The sequence below is a fragment of the Salvia hispanica genome, unplaced genomic scaffold, assembly GCF_023119035.1.
Source record: "Salvia hispanica cultivar TCC Black 2014 unplaced genomic scaffold, UniMelb_Shisp_WGS_1.0 HiC_scaffold_39, whole genome shotgun sequence".
In the NCBI taxonomy this organism is placed as follows: domain Eukaryota; kingdom Viridiplantae; phylum Streptophyta; class Magnoliopsida; order Lamiales; family Lamiaceae; genus Salvia; species Salvia hispanica.
The window spans coordinates 10,863-31,024 of record NW_025952124.1 but is presented as its reverse complement, the minus strand read 5'-3'; the positions used below and the strand labels follow the sequence as shown (position 1 = coordinate 31,024).

The following is a 20,162-nucleotide window of genomic DNA, read 5'->3' as shown; positions in this document are numbered from 1 at the left end:
GGAATGTATTTGAATTATTTTATAGTAAAAAAATTTGGCCCCATCTTTAGTTTATTGATAATTTTTTTTAACCAAACAACATCGTTTTTTAATGAATAAGATCACTTAACTAGAACCAATGATTTCTCAGCTTTCAACACATGCTTACAATTCAAAAAAGGGTTCGTTGTGAGATTATTGAGAACATATCCATACATTATGATTTTTTCACTTTTTGTTCAAGACGAAATAGATTTTTTAAAATTCATTTTTTTTTTTGATATTTAAAAATCTTCCAAATTGTCTAAAGAATAAGAAATTATATCTTTTCTTGTCTGTTGATATGTGATTGATGCAAATACAACATCCGATCCCTGCAATGGTAGTTATTTGACTTTAACGGGCCCTAAATATATCACTTTACTAATTAATTTCCCTACATGAAAAAACTATATAGATGGCATCACTTGTACGATAATCTGGGCTAATTTGTTTTTTAGGGTTTTAAAACCCCATTATAGAACCACATTATTGTAATTATCTTATCACAAATTTTAATTGTGAATCAAGAAGGATATCAAGAAAGCTAAAAAATAAACAAAGTAATTATAATTGGTTATGTAGATATAGGTTGAATTAATGTCATTTTCGCAATTTGATATAAAAAAAACACGTTGTTTCGTTCTTATAAATTAAAGTGATTGTTAGCCAAGGAAAAAATAACGATATGGGATACTAATTAAGTATATAACTAATTACTAGTATTGTATTTTATTTTGTTATTTCCGAAAAAATTGATGATATTCAGTTATATTTTTTTCTCCATCTATTTGTTTTACTTTTTTTTTACTTTAAAAATTTAAATATACTACTATTAATATTATTATGGGATGGAGGAAATTGATGGCATATAGTAAAAACTTGGCAAATTGATAGAATAAGAGTAGTAGGCCCCCAACTCATAAGTCGGCACAGTGCCTCCTCATTTTAATATAATATGGTTAAAAAATATCTACATTTTCAGAAACAAAAAAATATTTATCAGATCTTCCGTCCAAAAAAAGTCATTTTTCATTTTAAAAAAAACAACACATTTTTTCCCCCCTACTTTAATTTTCCTACTTTTTTTCTCTTCATCTTTCTACCTTTTTTTTTTTTCACTTTATTCTCCCTTTTTTTAACTCACCTAAAATTTTCTTAATTCCCCGGGGAAAAAACCCCCATTACTATAAAAAGGGGGGATAAAAAAAATTTTAAACCAATAATAATCAGTATTCAGTGATCATGGTGCTTTTGCAATAAAAAAAAAGTTTGACCCGCAATTGAATAAAAAAAAAACAAAACAAACTCACCTTTATCAAGATTTGTCGAATAAATCTATATAATTAAGTATCACAAAATTACGTCAACAGCATAATCCAAACTATACGTGACACCGCATTTTTTTTAATTGCAAAATAATTACGGGATTGGTGGGGTCGCTTTTTTGAGCATTTTTAGAGTGGTTAGAATCAAAAAAATTTAATGGAATATTGTAATGTGGTTCAGTTTCAAACATAGAAAAGAATTAAAAAATTTAAAATAACCATTAACGCTTAATTAATTTGACCATTTAATTTTGTATTTTCGACAAATGGAATTAGTTATCCAATTAGAATGGAAACGAAACATAAGTCGCTATTCATCAATTTCATCTCAACCTCTATTCCTTTTTAAGAGGAAAAACGCCTTTGGACAGTCTCTCTTTTTTTTTAACTGATTACGTTACTCAGTAGTATTATCTATGAGTATTTTGTTATTTATTTTATATTCTGCATTTAATTTGATAGAGTGAAGGATCGCATGTAAGGAATTCACTTCAGGACTGAATCCAATTGTCAAACTTCTAGTATATATATACAGTGCAAAAGTGAAAATAAATGGAGAGTCAATCTTGATTTAGTTAATAGTTATTTTTTGTCTCAGTTTTAAAATTAACGATTGGGACAAGAGCTAAATAATTTCTACATATTTTAAAAAAATTGAGGTGTCACTATTTTTGTGGCTCGGCCACTGATATAAGAGATCTGTTTCTGTCGCAGTATTTAAAAAAAAATTGTCATCGTTTATCTTGTACCATGGTGTAGTCCAATATTAGATGCAATATTCACAAATCAAAACAATTGCATAGCAAAATGAAAGGAAAAGCTTACGGTAGTATTCACCAAATTTTTTTGCCAGAGAAACAATGCAAGAAGAATAAAAAGCAAGAAAAACAATGCACTATTGCAAGAGAATAAAAAGCAAGAAAAAAAATGCACATATCATAAAGTTGCATTTTCGAAAACAGATAATGAGGGGAAAGACTGTGTATCAACATCATAATTCTCGTGGGAGGGGTGTCCACCAAGTCTTGATATTGATACACATATTGCAGGTCATACCGTCTAATTTTAAAAGCACATGAAACGGAATAAGATTCTGCAACTGCATTCTCTATTCGTGAAACTGAGCATATATAGACTGACATGATTGACATAGTTCTGGGGGGATTTTGCTGGATGCTAAATAATTTTTCTACTATAATTTTACACCTTTTAAAAATTTATTATGGGCCTAACATTTACAAACAACAGTAAGAAGATATGCATAGGCATTGATACTACTAATTTTGCTACTCAACAAATGACAAGGGACTTGACCCCGGTCATCTCCTTTTCTCCATCCTCACCCCCAAAAAACCCGGAACAAGAAATGAACATCTTGCCCGTTCAAGGGGTTTTGCAGCCTCTTCGACCATGGTTTAAGGGGCTCCCAATATGCGTGTCCTGCATGTATAACCCAGCCCAGAATATACAGATTATACCCCAAAAAACCAACCACTCACCTTTTCGTTGGCAGGTGTAATCACGTATTAACTCCAACATCCATGACAATATCCTTTTCTTCAACTTCGGTTTTGGGGAAAGTGAGTCCCTTTTTCCTTTTTCTGAGAAAATATTTCCCCACTTCCCCCATGTCGAGGCAGTCACGGGGCGGTGGGGAAGGGTTTGATCCCCGGTTTCCCCTGTATTTCCCAAGTTCATTCCCGGCCAAAAAAGGGAGAACGATCACACCTGCACATTACACACTAAAACTTATATCCCTTTTCTATATATATTCCATTAGATGATAGTACATGTTTATAGAGAAAAGGTATACCATGCAGGTGTTCTTCTCCCCAACTTTTGGCCCCCAAACGGGGGGGTAGGGGAATTTAACTCATATTTGTGAGGGGAAAGCCCCAGAAAACCCTTTCCCAAAACATATAAAAATGCTGGGCCTTTTCCCTTTTGACCTCTCGTCAGTTTCCCATATGAATAATTAGTCAGCTTCATTGATGTATCAGTGGAGGGGGAAAATTTATCTTTAAAAGGTGCAAATTTAAATTGTTTAAGTAGTTCTATCAATGTATGAACTTTCTGTTCAATGTTGCTATAATATTTTGCCTTTAGATGAGCAAAGAAAAACCCAAAAGGGGATGATGTTTAAATGACTTATTTCTAATGAAATTCAATGTTTACTGACCTGATCCGGGCTCCAGTAATTTGGACCACTGTTTTCTTGGATATTGGCTCTCTTTGGTTTCCCATAAGAAAAGTTGATTCGAAAATTAAGGTCCCCAAGAAAAATTTCCTCCCAACAAGAGAAGGACAGTTGTTTGCACTCAAGAAACACACACACTCACAAAATTTTAAAGCCCCTTTCATGAAGACAATAATAAAACAGATGATTAAGCAAAATGCACTCATGGTCATATATCCAAATTGGAACCCCATAGCAGAAAAGGGGTTAAACGGCCGTTTATGAATCTCATGAAATTTCAGATTTTTTGGACCGCATTGCTTTTTTCTCCTGCTGTTAGGTGATACAAAAAAAAACAGAAGAGTCGTGTACTGACATACTAACTGATCCCGCCCCTTGACAGATAGAAGGAAGTCAAAATAATCATAAGAATCCAACATAAGTTATAAAAAAAAAAAAGTCATAAGAAGTTTAAGTATAAAAAATTCATCAAACTAAAAACTGTTTTTAAAGTTTGGAAGAGAAAAAAACCCTTTTGCCAACATACCCGTGACACCAACACCAACAGCAGACATTTTTCACATTTTGTATGTATCTTCGAAGCTCCCCCGGGCCCCCTTTTTAAAAATTCCCAACCATTTGCTTGCTCACTATTCTAAAAAAAGGGACCTTCTTTTCCACCTATTAGGGTCAAGGTCTTTTTTCCGCCAGTGTTTTGTCAGACTCCATCGACCTTTCATTTATCCCCCAGATTTAAAAGATTTTTGTGTGCCCGGGAAAAAGATTTGAGAGTCTTGAAGGATTTAGAAGAACCAAAGGGAAAATTAGACTTCCCCCAAAATAGGGTCCTGAAGATCAAGTGGTGGCTCGGGGCCAAAAGCTTAACCCTATCTTTTCTTTCCACTAAAGGTTTTGGATAATATCTTAGTGCACTGAGCATTAGACTCTTCAACTTTTTTTCCTCAGAATCATTGACCTTTAAGTAGTGCAATCTATCCAATTTTTTGGAGGAAGAAACCAGCGACTCCTTTTCCAGTGCCATGTCAAAGCTAACGGGGGTCCTCGGGTAAAGAGGCATCATCACAATCAAAATCAGTTCCTCCATCTTTAAAACCCCGATTTTTGCTCATTCACGGGGGTTGCCCCCCCCGATATCACTGTCTGATTCAAGTGCAACTTCTTCATCTTTTAAAAAAGGCATCCCGGGGTTTGGTTTAAATCTAGATGGAGAAGGAGGATCACTATAGCCTTGAACCTAGTCATTGGTGAAACTCGGGGGAAGTTTCAAGAAAGATGTTTTCCCATTTTTTGGAAGGGCGGGGATTTTCGGGTCCCAAAAATTTACCAGCATCCAATGGTATGATCTCCTGAAACCTATAGACGAATGCAGAACTCAAAAAATCAAAAGGAGTTAAGTTGAATTTTAAAAAAAAATGAAATAACAATCTAAAAATTTTCAATACTTGACTTGACAGCTTTCAGATAAGAGAAAGGATCTAACATACCAACAAACATTTGACGAGTAATATTACTAAAACTTACCCGATCACATAAATATCAGCAGGCTCAGCAATGTCTAACCAACCATCAAGATTGAGGTGATCATCAGGAGTTAGTCCTTGAACATTCCAGGTGGGTGCACATATCCTTTTTAAAACAAAGACAAGATCATCAAAAATTTTTAAATATCAATTCAACCTAGTACCCCTTTCCTTAGCAAACTTAAAAGTGCAAAAATATTTACCTGATTTCCTTGGACTTAATTTTGAAACTCTAAATGTCTCCGGGAATTTTGGGGCCCTTTAAACCTTTTGGGAAAAGCCTCTGGGTTTGGATAAAAAACAAAATCACGATCAAATATTGGCGGGGAACACACTAAAAAATAGAGAACCAACAGTAGTAGCGTAAAAGCTGAATCTTCGATCCCTTTTTTTGAAACGAGATGGCATAAAGCTTTTTTTTCCTTTTTTATGCTTATATATATGCAGGGATACACAAATCTGCTGATAAAGAAACAGTTCATCAGCTTTTTTATTCATCGATACCTTTTTTTAAAAATTAACTGAAAAATAACATTCAGCTACTGAATAAAAAATTATAAAAAACCCTGAAATTGACAATTAAAAAAAAATTTTAAAAAGAGAAAAAGGGGCCTCCCATCGGAATCAGGCTTTGAGCTGAAGTCTCTGTCGGGGAATAATCGGGTTGGGAAAATTTATCTTTTTTGAGCCCACTTTCGCCGCCAAGATACCTGCAAAACCCAAACATCTGCGAAATCACCATCAAAACCTATCCAAAAAATCGAGTGGTCTATTTAACCGCACCGCGCGGATTTTCGATATTTATCTTTCCATTTTCCCCACGCGCCGCATGTGTGCGTAAAAAAAAACGTAGAATCTGCTGCATCATCAAACGCAGACAAACAACGAGCAAAACGATGGAGAAAAAAAAGGAAAATTGTTTACCTGCTGCTGCTGGCGGTGGCTTCGCATTCTCTGTAATTTTATACTAATTTGGAAATGAATTGAAAAAAGATGCCCAAAAAAAATGGTGGGAGGATTTATTTAACTGCCGCTGCATTTTAAATCTTCTTCCCCCCCACTGTTTATAACAACCGTATATCATTATTTTTATAATCGAAATTTAATACCAAATTAAAAAAACAATTTTGTCATTATTTTAAATAAAAAAGTTGTTATCATTCCAACTTTATCTTGTCCACTCTGTCACTAAATTTTTTGAAATCATATACGATTTCTATTTGTTCAAAGAAAGAGGAAAAATATTTTAAATTTAAAATTTTAGTTTGTCCCCAAAAAAAATTATCAAAAAATAATTTTACGCAAAAAAAATATAAGCTTCTCATGAATTTCAATCTCATCGATATAGAAAAAATGAGAGGGGATTATTAAAGGGGGGGGAATAAGGTTATTTGGGTTCCAATCCAATAAAAAAGGTTTAAACCCTTTAAAACATCTAAAGTTTTTCTAAAATCCCCCCCCAATATATTTTTTCCAAAACCCCTCCCGAAGTATAAAAATGGGTACGAAAACTTCGACTCTTTACATGTGTTAATATAAAATAGAAGTATTTAAATTGACTAATATGTTTAAAGTTTCATTTATTTTTTAGTATAAATTTTTAAAAATGAGTCACTTTTTTTTTTAAAGTATATGATTATATTTTGGGGATTGGTTATAAATATGTAAGTAAAATAATAAAAGTTAGCATTTAATTAAACTGGAAAAAACCAATAATATAATTCAAAAGTCAAAATAAAATTAAAAAATATAAAAAAACACATGAAATTATTAAAAAATGAAAAATTGAGAGTTTGGGGAAACCGTAATTAAAAAAGAGATTGACCCATTTTTAAAGTTTAGAGAAAGAATTTTGTATGTGAATTAGTAAATAAATTAGCCTAGTTTTGAAGCCTAAAAAGGTTAAACCTAATTTTTAAAAAAGCTTTAAATAGTAAAAAGGATATTCCGGGGAAAATCCCATACCCCCTTCCACAAACAACATTATCTTAAATTTTTATAAAAAAATCCCCACCAAAAAATTGGGTATTGGGGAGATCCTACCCTGGATATCGAGTGAGTAAAAACCCAAAATTACATGAGAGAACATTTTGGGAAAAAAAAATAGTACTTTCCAAAAAATCCTTGTCCCACATCGAAAGAGGAGATTCATAGCTTGGAACTATTATAAATAAGACACAGTTGCCAAATAAAATTAAATAAAAGTTAAAAGCTTTGAAACCGGTCTAACCGGTCACCGGTTTTCAGTCGAACTCGGGCGGCTTGAGCGGTTCAAAATGGCCCAATAGTAAAACGGTTTTAATGTCCAAATCGGACCGGACTGGCCCCCGGTTCAGGGGGGCGGTCTGACCAGTAACCCGATTCGGTTTTAAAATACGGTTATAGGTAATCTTTCTCTAAGTCCGTTCGGATCCCGGTACCCAAACTAACCCCGTCCCCGGATTTCCTTTGGGTTTTTATCTCTGGGCCCCCGTCGGCCCCGGACCGACTTTTTTTCACCCTAATCTGCGACTATTCAGGGGGGCCCCCTTCGGTTCCCCCATCTCTCGGCCCGTCGGCCCTTGGGGCTATTTTCCCCCAAATTGCGATATTTTTGGGCCCCAACCCCCCTAGGGCCTAAAATTGCCCAATCTCTTCTCTCTCATTCTGCTTCCCCCGGCACACGACGATTTTTTTTGATCCATTTTTTTGGGAAGGTGTGGATTTTTTCCCTAGTATAAAAAGGGGGAAAAAAATTTTGGGGGAAATGGGTAGTTCGTAGTCGTGCAAATTAAAAAATTTACTATTTTAAAATTTTGTATACTTGGGGAATGGTGTTGGACGGAGGTGGTGAAAATTAAATAAAATTGAATAAGTAGAAATTCTTGTCTTTATTTTCTCCGGTTGGGGGCCCCCCCATCCCCCTTCTCATCCCACGTCGTTTTAAGCCCTTCCCCCCCCTTTGCCACATCAGCCCCCCCTTTAGCCCTTCCCCCAATTAAATTAATTCACAATTAAAATTTAAATTACGGAAATAAAAATTCCACGAATAGGGAACGGGAAAAATACGAAAATTACATTAAAAAAATTAAAATAATTTAAAAAAAAAAAATAGTTTAAAAATAAAACCCCCTTTTCCCTCGGCTCTCCCCCTCCTGGGGCCCCCGCCCCTCGCACCCCCCTCAGGGGGTCCCCCCATCTATTTTCCATTTATCATCAATGGGGGGCATCCTTAAAACGCGCCCCACATCGGTCGACCATCTCTTTTTGACCTTCTCAAAGGCTTGGATCGGGTTTATACCATTAAAGTGATCGCATCGGGTGCCGTTTTCTGCGCGCGGGGGGAGGCATCGTCCCTTTTCCTCCCCAGGACCTCGATTCGACCTCGTAGGCCCGCTGCCGGGTCCGGGTTCCACTCGCCATCGCTGCGCCTTTTTTGCCCCTCCCCGGGGCACGGCAACGGAATCATTCCTTTGGGGGCGGGGCCCCCTTCCACCGGCCCGGGGGGCTCGTGTGAACCCCCGGGGGCCCGGGTGGGTGCTCACCGGGAAGGGGTTGAAATTTTGTCCCGCTTCCCGGCCCCATTCGACACCAATGCAAAATTTTTCCCAATCCCCGGGCCCGAGAAAAGGGCCCCCCGCGAGTCGAAATCTTTGATCCCCAACTTTTTTGTTGGGGGTCGGGAAAAAGGTTTGTCTCCCACATCCCTCCTCGGGAACTTTCCGCCTTTAAAACCCTCGCATGTTGTTTTTAAAGGCGGAAAAAAGGCAAGGAAAAAAACCAAAGGAAACCCCCTTTCCGGCATTGTTCCCGGGTGGGGGGCCGCCCGGGCGGTTTGTTGGGGCGGTGGCGGCACACCCCATGCCACATTCGGTCAACATCTTGGTTTGCTTCCCCCGGACGTAAGGGGTCTTCTCAACCCCGATCCATTTCCTTCGCAAGGGGGCATTTTTCCCCCACGGGTTAATCGTCCCCCCTCTGGTCCTCCCCGCCCACTCCCCCCCCCGTCCCCGGGGTGGGGAAAAAGGCCGGACTTTTCCCCGCCCCTACCCCGTCGGCCCTGGCCTTGCTTTTCTCCACCCCCTTCGGGGCCCCCTTTAAAAAGTCTCACGGATCGGCGATAGCCCCCATCCTCAAAGAGAAAGTCTCGATGCCGGCGTCGGTCTCGGGGGAAGAAGGGAGTCTGGGAAAAAATCTTATGGCCGATAGACGGGTTCCCCAAGGGGCCTCGGGCTCTGTCTTTTCCTCGACCCACTCACCCCGAAAATTTTGGCGGCGCCGCCCCCTCCCCACTACCCGGGCTCCATCCCTCCCCCCCCGCCCTTTTGGCGGCAAACCCCCCATCCCCGTTTCCCCGGGATAGTCCCCCCCATCCCGCCATATTTGGCGGTTACTCCCATCCCCCCGGGGGCCCCCCCCATCCCCGACTTTTGCCGGCATACCCTTCCCCCCGGGATCATCCCACCCTTTGACTCTCCAAATGTACAATTTTAGAACATTTAGGGAGTCATCCCGGCATACCGCCCCTCCCCGCCATCACAGGGATTAAACCCAAAAAAATTTTCCCTCCCTCGATGGGAATCGGGTGTGTTCCCCCGCCTGGGGGGGAGTTTTATTGTACTCCATTGTAGTAGTAAAATTTTTAGAGAGGGAGAAACTTGTCAAAAGTGGTGTGAATGAAATGAATTGGGGGAGCTCTATTTATAAAGTTTATTTTAAAAAAAAAATTTAAATTTAAATTAAAAAAAATCGGACGTCCGACCTTCGCCCCCGGTGGGGGACGTCCGTCCCGGGCCGGTCGCGGGAGGGGGAGGCCATGCGGGGGGCACGGGACGGGCGTGGGCGCTGTCCCGGCCCCCTATGGCGCCCGTCCGGGTCCCCGCGGGGGGAGTGGGAAGGCACCGGGGGAGACACCCCAATTATGCTTTTTGTTCGATAATCCTCAATTTTCCATTCTATTTTTTATGATTTTAAGTTTTTTCCCCCAACAGTGTTTATGTTATGTAGCTTCATGATATTTCATAATTTAGTATTAATCAGTCTCAAACATTATATTAAATTATCTTACATAATCTAAACAACCAAACACTATTTCTAATCCAATACTAATTCTATCCCAGACAAGGTCCATCCCAACTTATCCCATGTTGTATCGTCCTATTATTTAGTCAAATGAACCGAACGGGGACTAAGTAAACCAACCAAAAATGCTAGTCTAGGATTCCAATTTTTAAATTTTGTTAATTAATCTTTACATGTCAAAGTACATGGAGAAAAAATTAGGGACCTTTTAGAATGCGTTAATTTTTTTTGTCAATAAAGGTTTGTTAGAATATAAACATACCACACTAGTGCTATATTAAATTAGTTTCATACAACTTTTTTGGAACATACTGTATTTTTTAAATAGACTAAAATCCCAAAATTTAGTTATTTATATTTGTCTAAAAAAATTTTGGTTTTTATATTAAGTGTGTTATCTTATAGTCATTCTGATAAAATTAACATTTAAGTTACAACTTAATGGTCAAATGTGTTCGACCAAATTAAGACTTAATTAGAAAATTAATTAGTCACATTAAACTAATTAATATAATATTAAACGTGTTATGAATTTATTAAATAAGACAAAGAATATTTCTTTTTTGATATAAAAATTTACTCCACCCATCCATTAATCAAATTTGACAGTTTTTATTTTGGGTCATCTGTAAAAATCAAGTAAAATTTTTTAAAACTAAATCCAAAAAAATAGTAGAATACATTTTGAAAAAATTTTTGGATTTTTTTTCAACCTGCCAATCTCTGCAAAATATATTACTATAAGTTACATAAATTAGAAAACTGCAAATATATAAGTAGAGTAGTAATACATTTTTAAAATTTATTATAGTCCCTTTCATTTACAAACAGTTTGGTATACATATAGATTTCCTTAAATAAAAAAAATGAAAAATAATAAATAAAGAAGAAGATATGCATAGGCATTGATACTCTTAATTTTGCTAATCAACAAATGACAAGGGACTTGACCCCGGGCCATCTCCATTCTCCGCATCCTCACCTCCAACAAATCGGAACAAAAAAGAACATCTCGCCGGTTAAAGGGGGTCGCTTGCAGCCTCTTGACCATGGCTTCAGGTATTAACCCCCACATCCATGACAATACCCTTTTCTTCAACTTCTGCATTAGTGAAAGTGAGTGCTCTTTGCAACTTTTTTTGAGAAAATACTTCCACTTCCACCATGTATGAGGCAGTCACGGGGCGGGGGTTAGTTTGATCCGGACCCCCTGATTTCACCAGCCTCTTTCCCCTTCCCAAAGGAGAGGGCGGTCACACCTGCACAGTTCACACTGTTATAGCTTCTGTAGATTTCATGGGATGATACATGTTCATAGAAAAAAGTTGGACAAGAAAAAGAAAATAGGTGTACCAGGCAGGTGTTCTCCTAGAGCTTTGGGGTCCTCACCAATGAAAGATGGAATTTAACTCGTTTTTGTAAGTTGGAGGGGTTTCAGAAAACCCTTTCCCCACCATCCATAAAATGTGGCCTTTCTTGAGCTCTCTCCCCATCAGACGAATAATTAATCAGCTTACTTGTTGTATCAGCAGAACTCAGTTTATTAACTTAATTGGTGTTCAATGTTGCTATAATATTTTGCCCTACTTAGAGAGAAAAGAGAAACCAAACGATGTTTCATGTTTTTTTTCTAATGAAATTTCAGTGTTTACTGACCTGATCCTGCTCAATAACTTGGACCAGTCCTTTTTGGATATTAGCTCCCCGTTGTTCATAAGGCAAGTTGATTCGATATTTAAAGGTCACCAAGCCAAAAAACTCCTGCAACAACATAACAAGGTTGTTTCATGCTTGAAAGTGCGACACACAAACAAAAAAAACTCCAAGAATTCATGTTGCACTGCAGCTGTGAAATACCACGCCGTATAAACTAGTGAAGAAGAGAATAAAACATGAGATGGAGCAATGTTACTCATGGTCATATATTTTATTGGGGAAGCCCCATGAGGCAAAGGTTAAACGGCTTGTTTATGAACCCATGCCGCCAGCATTTCTCTTGACTGCATCTGCTTTTTTTTTCTCCTGCTGTTAGATGAGTAAAAACGAAACACAAGACCGTCTGATGTACTGACATACTAACTGATCCCGCCCCCCTGACAGATAGAAGGAGAGTAAAAATAATCTTGAGTCAAAAAAAAATCCAAACATAGCCTAAGAATAAGAAAAAAAAAAGACCTAAGTTTAAAAAATTCATCAAACTCAAACTGTTTTGGGAAGTTTGGAAGAGAGAAAGAACCTTGTTGCCAACATAGCTCGTGACACCAACACCAACAGCGGACACGTTCACGTTTTGTATATATCTTAAGCCCCCCCGCACCCATACTGTAATAAAAACCCTACCATTTGCTTGCTCACTATTCTAACATGGGCTGGCCTCCTTTTCCGGCTTATTGGGGACCCAAAGGTCGTTTCCGCCAGTGCTTTCAAGTCAAACCTCATATTTATTGCACTAGTTTTGGGGTTGTTTTTTGGAAAGATTTGAGAGTTTTGAAGGATTTGAAAAAATGAAGGAATTAGACTTCTCCATAATATGCTGACCTAAAAGATCAAGTGGTGGCTCTGGCCAGCTTAAGCCTATTTTTTCTGTACCACTAAGTGTTTTGGATAATATCTTGTGTACTGATTTTGGGAACTCGGCTTTTTCCCAGAATCATTGACCTTATGCAACTTTCCAGTCTTAGGGAGAAAGATGACTTCAGCGATTCCTTTCCAGTCCCCCTGTCAAAGTGAACGGGCCCTTTGGGAAAAGGGGCATCATAACAATCAAAATCAGTTCCTCCATCATCAAAACCAGATGTATGCTCATTCACGGGGTAGATTGCCTCCTCGATATCACTGTCTGATTCAAGCGCAACTTCTTCATCTATAACTAAGGCATCCTCGGGGCTAAACTAGATGGAGAAGGGGATCACTATAGTTTAAACCCTAGTCATTGGTGAAACTCGGTTAGAGTTTCACGAATGATGTTTTCCCATTTTTGGACAGGGCGGGTATCTTCAGCCCAAATTTGATACCAGCATTCAATGGTATGATCTCCTGAAACCTATGACGTATGCAGAACCCAAACATCAAAAAGATTTGTTGACAAAGGTTTCTCAAAGAAAAAAATTTAGTAACAATCTAAAAACACATTACTTGACTTGACAGCTACAAATAAGAGAAGGATCTAATATAAATCTGTTTAAATATGCAAAAACTATAAACAACAAGTTCAATCGATAGTGTTACTAAACTTACCCGATCCCTAAATATCTGCAGGTTCAGCAATGTCCAACCAACCATCAAGATCAAGGTCATCATCAGGGGTAAGTCCCCCAACATTCCAAATGGCTGCACATATCCTTGTAAAAACAAAGACAATATTATCAAAAAGAAGATCTCATTATTCTCTAAGTCAACCCAGTAGTACTTTTTTCCTTAGAAATTAAAAGTGCAAGAAATATTTACCTGATTTCCTTGGACTTAATGTACTGAGCTCTAAATGTCTCTGAATTTCGCCGCCCTTTAAACCTTGGAAGGCCTCTGCGTTTGGATAACGATACAAAATATTGGTTTTGGAAACATAGTATCATAACACACTAAAAAAAAAATATATCCCACAATAGTAGCAAAACAGCTGAATCATCGATGCCAGATATTTTGAAACCAGACACCTATATTTATCCCTTGACTGGGAATATGGGATGGCATAAAGCTTATTTTCCTATTATGCTTTATATATGCAATGTGATGCTGATAAGGAGAAACGTAGTATGCTTATGCCTCAAGATAATGACCTAGCTTTTTTATTCTCGAAATTCATCGAAAACCTTTTAAACATTAACGAAAAATACATTCAGCTACTGAATAAAAAAGTTATAAAAACCATGAAATTGACTAAAATGAAAGTCTAAAATGAGAAAAAAGGGCCTCGATCGGAATCAGACCTGAGCTGAAGTCTCTGTCAGCGGAATAATCGGGTCGCCGGGCGATTTGTTGAGGCCCCGGGAGCACCGGGGCCGCCACGATACCTGCAGAAACCCAAACACAGCGTCACAGCTCTGCGAAATCACCATCAAAACCTATCCAACAAAATCGAGCGATCGTTTTAACCCCCCGCCGGGGTTTCGCTATTTTTCTTCCATTTTCCCCACGTACAGCATGTGTGGTGAAAATAACCTAGAATCTAGGTGCTCAGGGAGTAACAAACGACGAGCAAAACGATGGAGAAAAAAGAGAGAAAGAAAATGCGTTGGGACCCGCTGCTTGGCGGTGGCTTCGCATTTTCGACTTATTAATTTGGAAATGGATTAAATTTTAAAACGATAGAAGAATAAATGGTGAAGAGGATTGATGTCAAGAAGACGATTTTAGTCTTCTTCCCTCCACTGTTTATAACAAGATTTATTATTTTTATAATCGAAATTTAATATATAACCATTTTAATCTGTCATTTTTTAAAATATCTAACAAACATTTCAATTACATGTGTTTTAACTTTATATGGCCGCTCTGTTCACTAACCAAGAGGTGTTGAGCGCTTTTTTAAAACAAATTAATCCCGGGCACCCATTAAGTCCGTTTTGGGTTTTTGGGATCAAACCCATGCATTACTACTTTTTTTGATATACAATTTCGATTTGTTCAATATTAAAGAGTAAAAATAGTCAATTAAATTTGAGTTTGTCACTAAAGAGATTACCACAATACGGAATTTAATTTTATGCAACAAATGTAACTTCTCATGAATTTCAATCTCAGCGGTATATTATAAGTGAGAGGGGGTTATTTACAAACAATGGTAACTTTTTGTTTATAATATAAATAGGAAAAAAATTTAAACGAGATATTAAAATGTCAACACATAATTAACTTTACTAATTCATTAATAAATGAAATTAAAATTATTTTTTTTGACATTTCAATTACTGTATTGGCATTATATTTAAAATTTTTAATTTTATCATATTTATATTTTTAATATACTACATTAGAATTAATAAAGTTAACAATTAAATTTAAAAATTGATCACCCCCATTATACATAATTGTTCATTCATCGAATTGTATTTAAATATACTGTGACAGTTGTGTGCATTATTGTAAGAGTCCATCATTTTTATGTATTTTAAGATTTATTTTATAATCATAACACCTATCAATGCGTATAATAGTAATACTGTACATTATTAATATGGAGTATTATATATAAGAGAGAAGGTTGACAATAACTTTGGATTCAAACTACCAAAGACACTATTTTTGGTAGTTTCAAATAATGGTCAACAAAATATTCACAAGTCACAATCAGTAATCTGTCAAATTACCATAGATAAGTCACAATCTGTAATCTATCAAACTACCATAGATGAGTATTATTGGTAATCTTTACACTATTTAAACCAACCAAAAATGCTAGTCTATGGTTCCATTAAATTTAGTTAATTAATCTTTACATGTCAAAGTAATGGAGAAAAGTTGGGCACCTTTTAGAATGTGGTAATTTATTGTCAATAAAGGTTTGTTAGAATATAAACATACCTCATTAGTGCTATATTAAATTAGTTTGGTAGAACTATTTTGGAACATACTGTATTTTTAATAGACTAAAGTCCAAATTTAATTATTTATATTTGCTCTAAAAACTTTTAGTTTTTCACATTAGGTGTGTTATCTTTAATCATTCTGAGCTAATATAAACATCTAGGTTAAAACTTAATGGTCAAATGTGTTTTGACAAAATTAAGAGTTAACTATGAAATTAATTAGTCAAATTAAACTAATTAATTTAATATCAAACGTGTTATGAATTTATTAAATAAGACAGAATAATTCTGTTTGATATGAAAATTATACTCCACCCATCCATAATCAAATTTGACTATTTTTATTTTGGGTCATCTGTAAAATCTTAAGTAAAATTTTATTACTAAATCCAAAAGAAAAGTACTAGTAGAATACATTTTGAAAATAATTATAGGATTTTTTTGCAACCTGCCAATCTCTGCAAATATATAGTTACATAAATTAGAAAATAATGTCTCAGACAACAGCTGCTCTTCTGGGCACAGATACAGGCATCTGTTTATGGTTTCTTCTTGCTCTCCTCTGCATTAGGAAGCAAAGAAGTCCTAACATTACAAACAACATTATAGAAATTTCCAACTGTGACGCGGGCAAAAAATCGACGACTTGAAGACTAGGCTTGCTGTCGAAGTAGCATCCAGCATAATCCTCCAAAACCCGACTCCGCTGTGTGTGCTACTAGTCTCTGGATCAAGAACAAAATCTACTGTCACTGCTCCATCTCCGAGTATAACACAAGCCCTCTTCGATTTGTATCCGGGCATTTGCAATAACTGCAAGTATAGTCTAATATTAGATGCAATATTCACAAATCACAAACAATTCATATAAATTGCATAGCCATATGAAAGGAAAAGCTAACATTTAACTCAGTTACCTTCATACTTTTCTCCCGGAGCTAGCAATCGGTAATATTCACAAATTTTTTGCCAGCAGCAATCTGTGGATGGTAATGGATCAGAAATCACATAACTATTGCAAGAGAATAAAGACGAGAAAACAATGCACATATCATAAAGCAGCATTTTCGGAATCATGAGCTCATACCGTGTAATTTATTCCCTGGATAGCTATTAATGCAGGCAAAGGTATTCCATCTGATGACAAAACTCGTCCGTGTATACCTGTCTGTATAGTTAAGATTAATAAACCAGTATTATAAGGAGAATCCCACATGTAAGCACATGAAACGGTATAAGATTCTTCAAACTGTATTCTCTATATACTGGAACTGCAACTTTTTAAGGAAAACTGATAATCATGAAGAAGAAAGGTGCTGGGGTATATAGAAAGTTTTAAGGCTTCTGACTGATTGTACCTTAATTACACTTGCAACGAGGTTTAGCATGCTCATTCTGTTATGATCCCATATAGTTGGAAGCTGCAGCAATTGACAAGAACAGGATCTAGATGAGAAAATAATGAAGTTTATATAAAATCATGTGAAGACAAGCTAAGGTCTAACCTCACTAGCATCAGGCCATTTATTATCACTAATTTTAGAGTGAGTTCAAAGCAGCCAGGGAATATAATTCCAATCTTGCATGCCACCATATTTGGAACCTGCAAAAGAATCCCGAAATGGTATAATATTACAAAAAAATTGCCTGAGTGCAAAACATTTTAAAGATTCTCACAGAATATAAATCCATTTCTTAACTTTAAGCATCCCAAAATGCACCTTTTTAATTCCATCGGGGAACTCCTTGCTTAGAGACATATTGTATGGGACCTACTGTATAAACGGGCCCAAAAATCTGAAAGTCTTGTCATCTGGGCAACCAAATAATCTCTCCTGTGGTAATCACTTCAAAATAATTATGTTGAAAAAAACCAAAGGGGTGAAATCTCTCAATCATGGTAAGTTAAAGAGTCAAGTAATAAGCAACAGAGGCAGCCAAGAATTGATATTGGCCCAAATTTTAAACCGAAAATGCCCCAAATGATATAATAAGAGTTTGAATACAAGATGCAACATATGAAGCCTTTTCTGATAAGAATTCAAAAGGAATTAATGTTAAAAAACCTCACCTTTTTCTTCAGTTCCACCCCTGGATAGTTTGCAACCAACGCTCCCTGTGAGAGATCAACTATTAGGTGTATCATGCAGAATAAATTACTGAAATGTGAATAGAAACAAATAATGTTTCTTTTTAGTACAGAGCTATACTTTTCAAATCCACTGCATTTAACTTTGATGGGTTTTCCCTGGTTTCCCCAAAACAAGCAAGAGAGGAGAACATTCCCCCATGCAGAGTGGCAGATGTGAAAGTGTTTTCTTCCATCCAATTCAACATGGCTTTTGTTTGGGGTTGCCTCAAGCCCAAATCATCATTAAAGGGAAAAGAACTATGTCAATCATGTCAGCTTGCTCTTCATAATGAGTTTCACAAATTGAAACCCCAAAAAACCCAAAAGCAGCAGTGTTCCTCAGATATTCATGAAAAAGGAAAACTAATACTCCCTCCTCCCAAGGTATTAGCCCAAATTTTTCCCTTTTTTGGGATGTCCCAACATTTAGACCTTTTCCCTTTTTTTAGAAAAAAGCATCTATCTTATTTTATTCTCCCCCCTATTTTTTTCTCTCTTTCTCCCCTACTTTTTCCTCTCTCATCCTCTCTCCACTTTAACTATTTAAATATCAATTTTAAATCAGGCCCAAAAGAAGTGAGTCTAATATGGGGGACGGAGGGAGAAAAAACTAGAAGTGCTTAAAGGGTTGTTTGGGAAAACCCATCCATTCCACTGCGAAATTTCGAGCTATGAATATATATATTTCAAAAAAAAAATAAGGGAATCCCTGGTCTGGAAAAATGATTCAGATCAAGGGGGTTTTTATTGCCCCTCTCAGAGCATAACCATCAGGGTTCATGGACGGAAGTTTTAAAAAGGGGAACAATCTACAAGGGGGCCTGTCTTTTAATCGATGAAAACCAGTCAACTTAAAAAATTTTTTTAAAAAATGCCCTACTATGAAAATTAGAATAAACTTAGAAGACCCCTTAAAATGAAAAACCAAACAGAAAAACATGTTGTTTGACGGCAGACAAGCTTTTCACTTTTGCAAAAAATCATTAAAAACTGAATTCAACAGGTTTAAGATTGATGCTGGTAGAAAAAGGAAAGACAGCCACTCACATAAAAAAGAAGAGTAGACACTGGAGGCAATCTTGTGACACCATGATTTCCCCAAAAGAAACGTTGTTCTAGTTTCCCCCATTTCAATTTGGGGGTTAATTGATAAAAATAAAAATAGTGAAAAGAAAATATTACCAACATCCCTTTAAATAATTATCCGCCAATTGCTAGCATCAAAAGGGGGTTCCCCTACAGGTTCATTTTCGGCACATTTCCCAAAAAACTGCAAAAAGACAAAAAAAAATAAAGGAGAAGTCTCTGGGTTTTTTAAATTTAAAGTTTGATTTCCAGGAATGGTAAAATGTTAGGAAAACCCCTAAAAGTTCTATACCTCACAATTTACCCAACATATTCAACGGAAAAAATTTTTCAAAATTTCTTATGTCTGTTATCTTCAAACCCCTCCCCCCATTTTTATCATCTCACCTTCTTCTGTTTTTTTCTACAATTTTGCTTTAAAAGCCTTATTGTAGCTAAAAAATTTTCCAAAGCTTCCTTCCAGAAGAGCCATACTCCATTAAAGTGATCATAAAATAACAATATAAATCAAATTGATTATTATTGAAAAAAACCATACCATTACAAAGTCCACCTACAAGTGAAAAACAAAATTTTTAATATATTATAATAAAAAAGGGGATGTTCTCAGCAACCAAAATATAACTGAGTTTATTTGAAAACTTATTATTGTATAATACGAATACTTTTAATTTTAATATAGGATTCAAACCATCAAAATAAATTTTTAAACCAAATCAACAAATAATTTGAGAATCAGTATCCAAACACCGTCAGTTTGACCTATGGCAAGCATCCCTTCCAAAAATCACATAATCACTTTCATTGTAAAAATTTTCACTTTTTCATTTTTTTATTCAAAAGCGATCCATAAAAATAGTTATTACATAACAACCCCCATTCCCAAATGATTTCTAAACTTTGCAATCTGTACGTTTTGGGTCCATCATAATTTCAAGTTTTTTGCTGAATAGTTATTCAAACAACAAGTGAAATGGAAGTAAATAGACACCTTAAAAGTACATCCATATTCCCCCGGTGAGCCGAAATTTCCAAAACAACAAAGGGAAAAAGAAGTTATAAAGCATTCCCTTTTACAATCCTCCAGATAACAAATCGATAAAAAGGGCTTCTGAAAAAAAAAGTACCAAAGGGAACCCTGACACTCTTTCCATGTGATTGCATTTTCATCAAGCCCACAAGAATCGATTAAACAGATACTTTAAAAACTTGAAAAAAATATAAGGAAAGAAAATACCCTTTTTGAATTACCTGTAAATTCTGGAGATGTTTACAACGGCTGTTAAAAACCTGCAT

The 20,162-nt window shown here is 36.3% G+C and overlaps 2 pseudogenes; both read right to left on the bottom strand.

Annotated features, from left to right (window-relative positions):
• Positions 1-12,092: 12,092 nt before the first annotated feature.
• Positions 12,093-15,649, bottom strand: LOC125199128 (annotated as a pseudogene).
• A 396-nt stretch (positions 15,650-16,045) lies between these two features.
• On the bottom strand, positions 16,046-20,162 carry LOC125199127 (annotated as a pseudogene).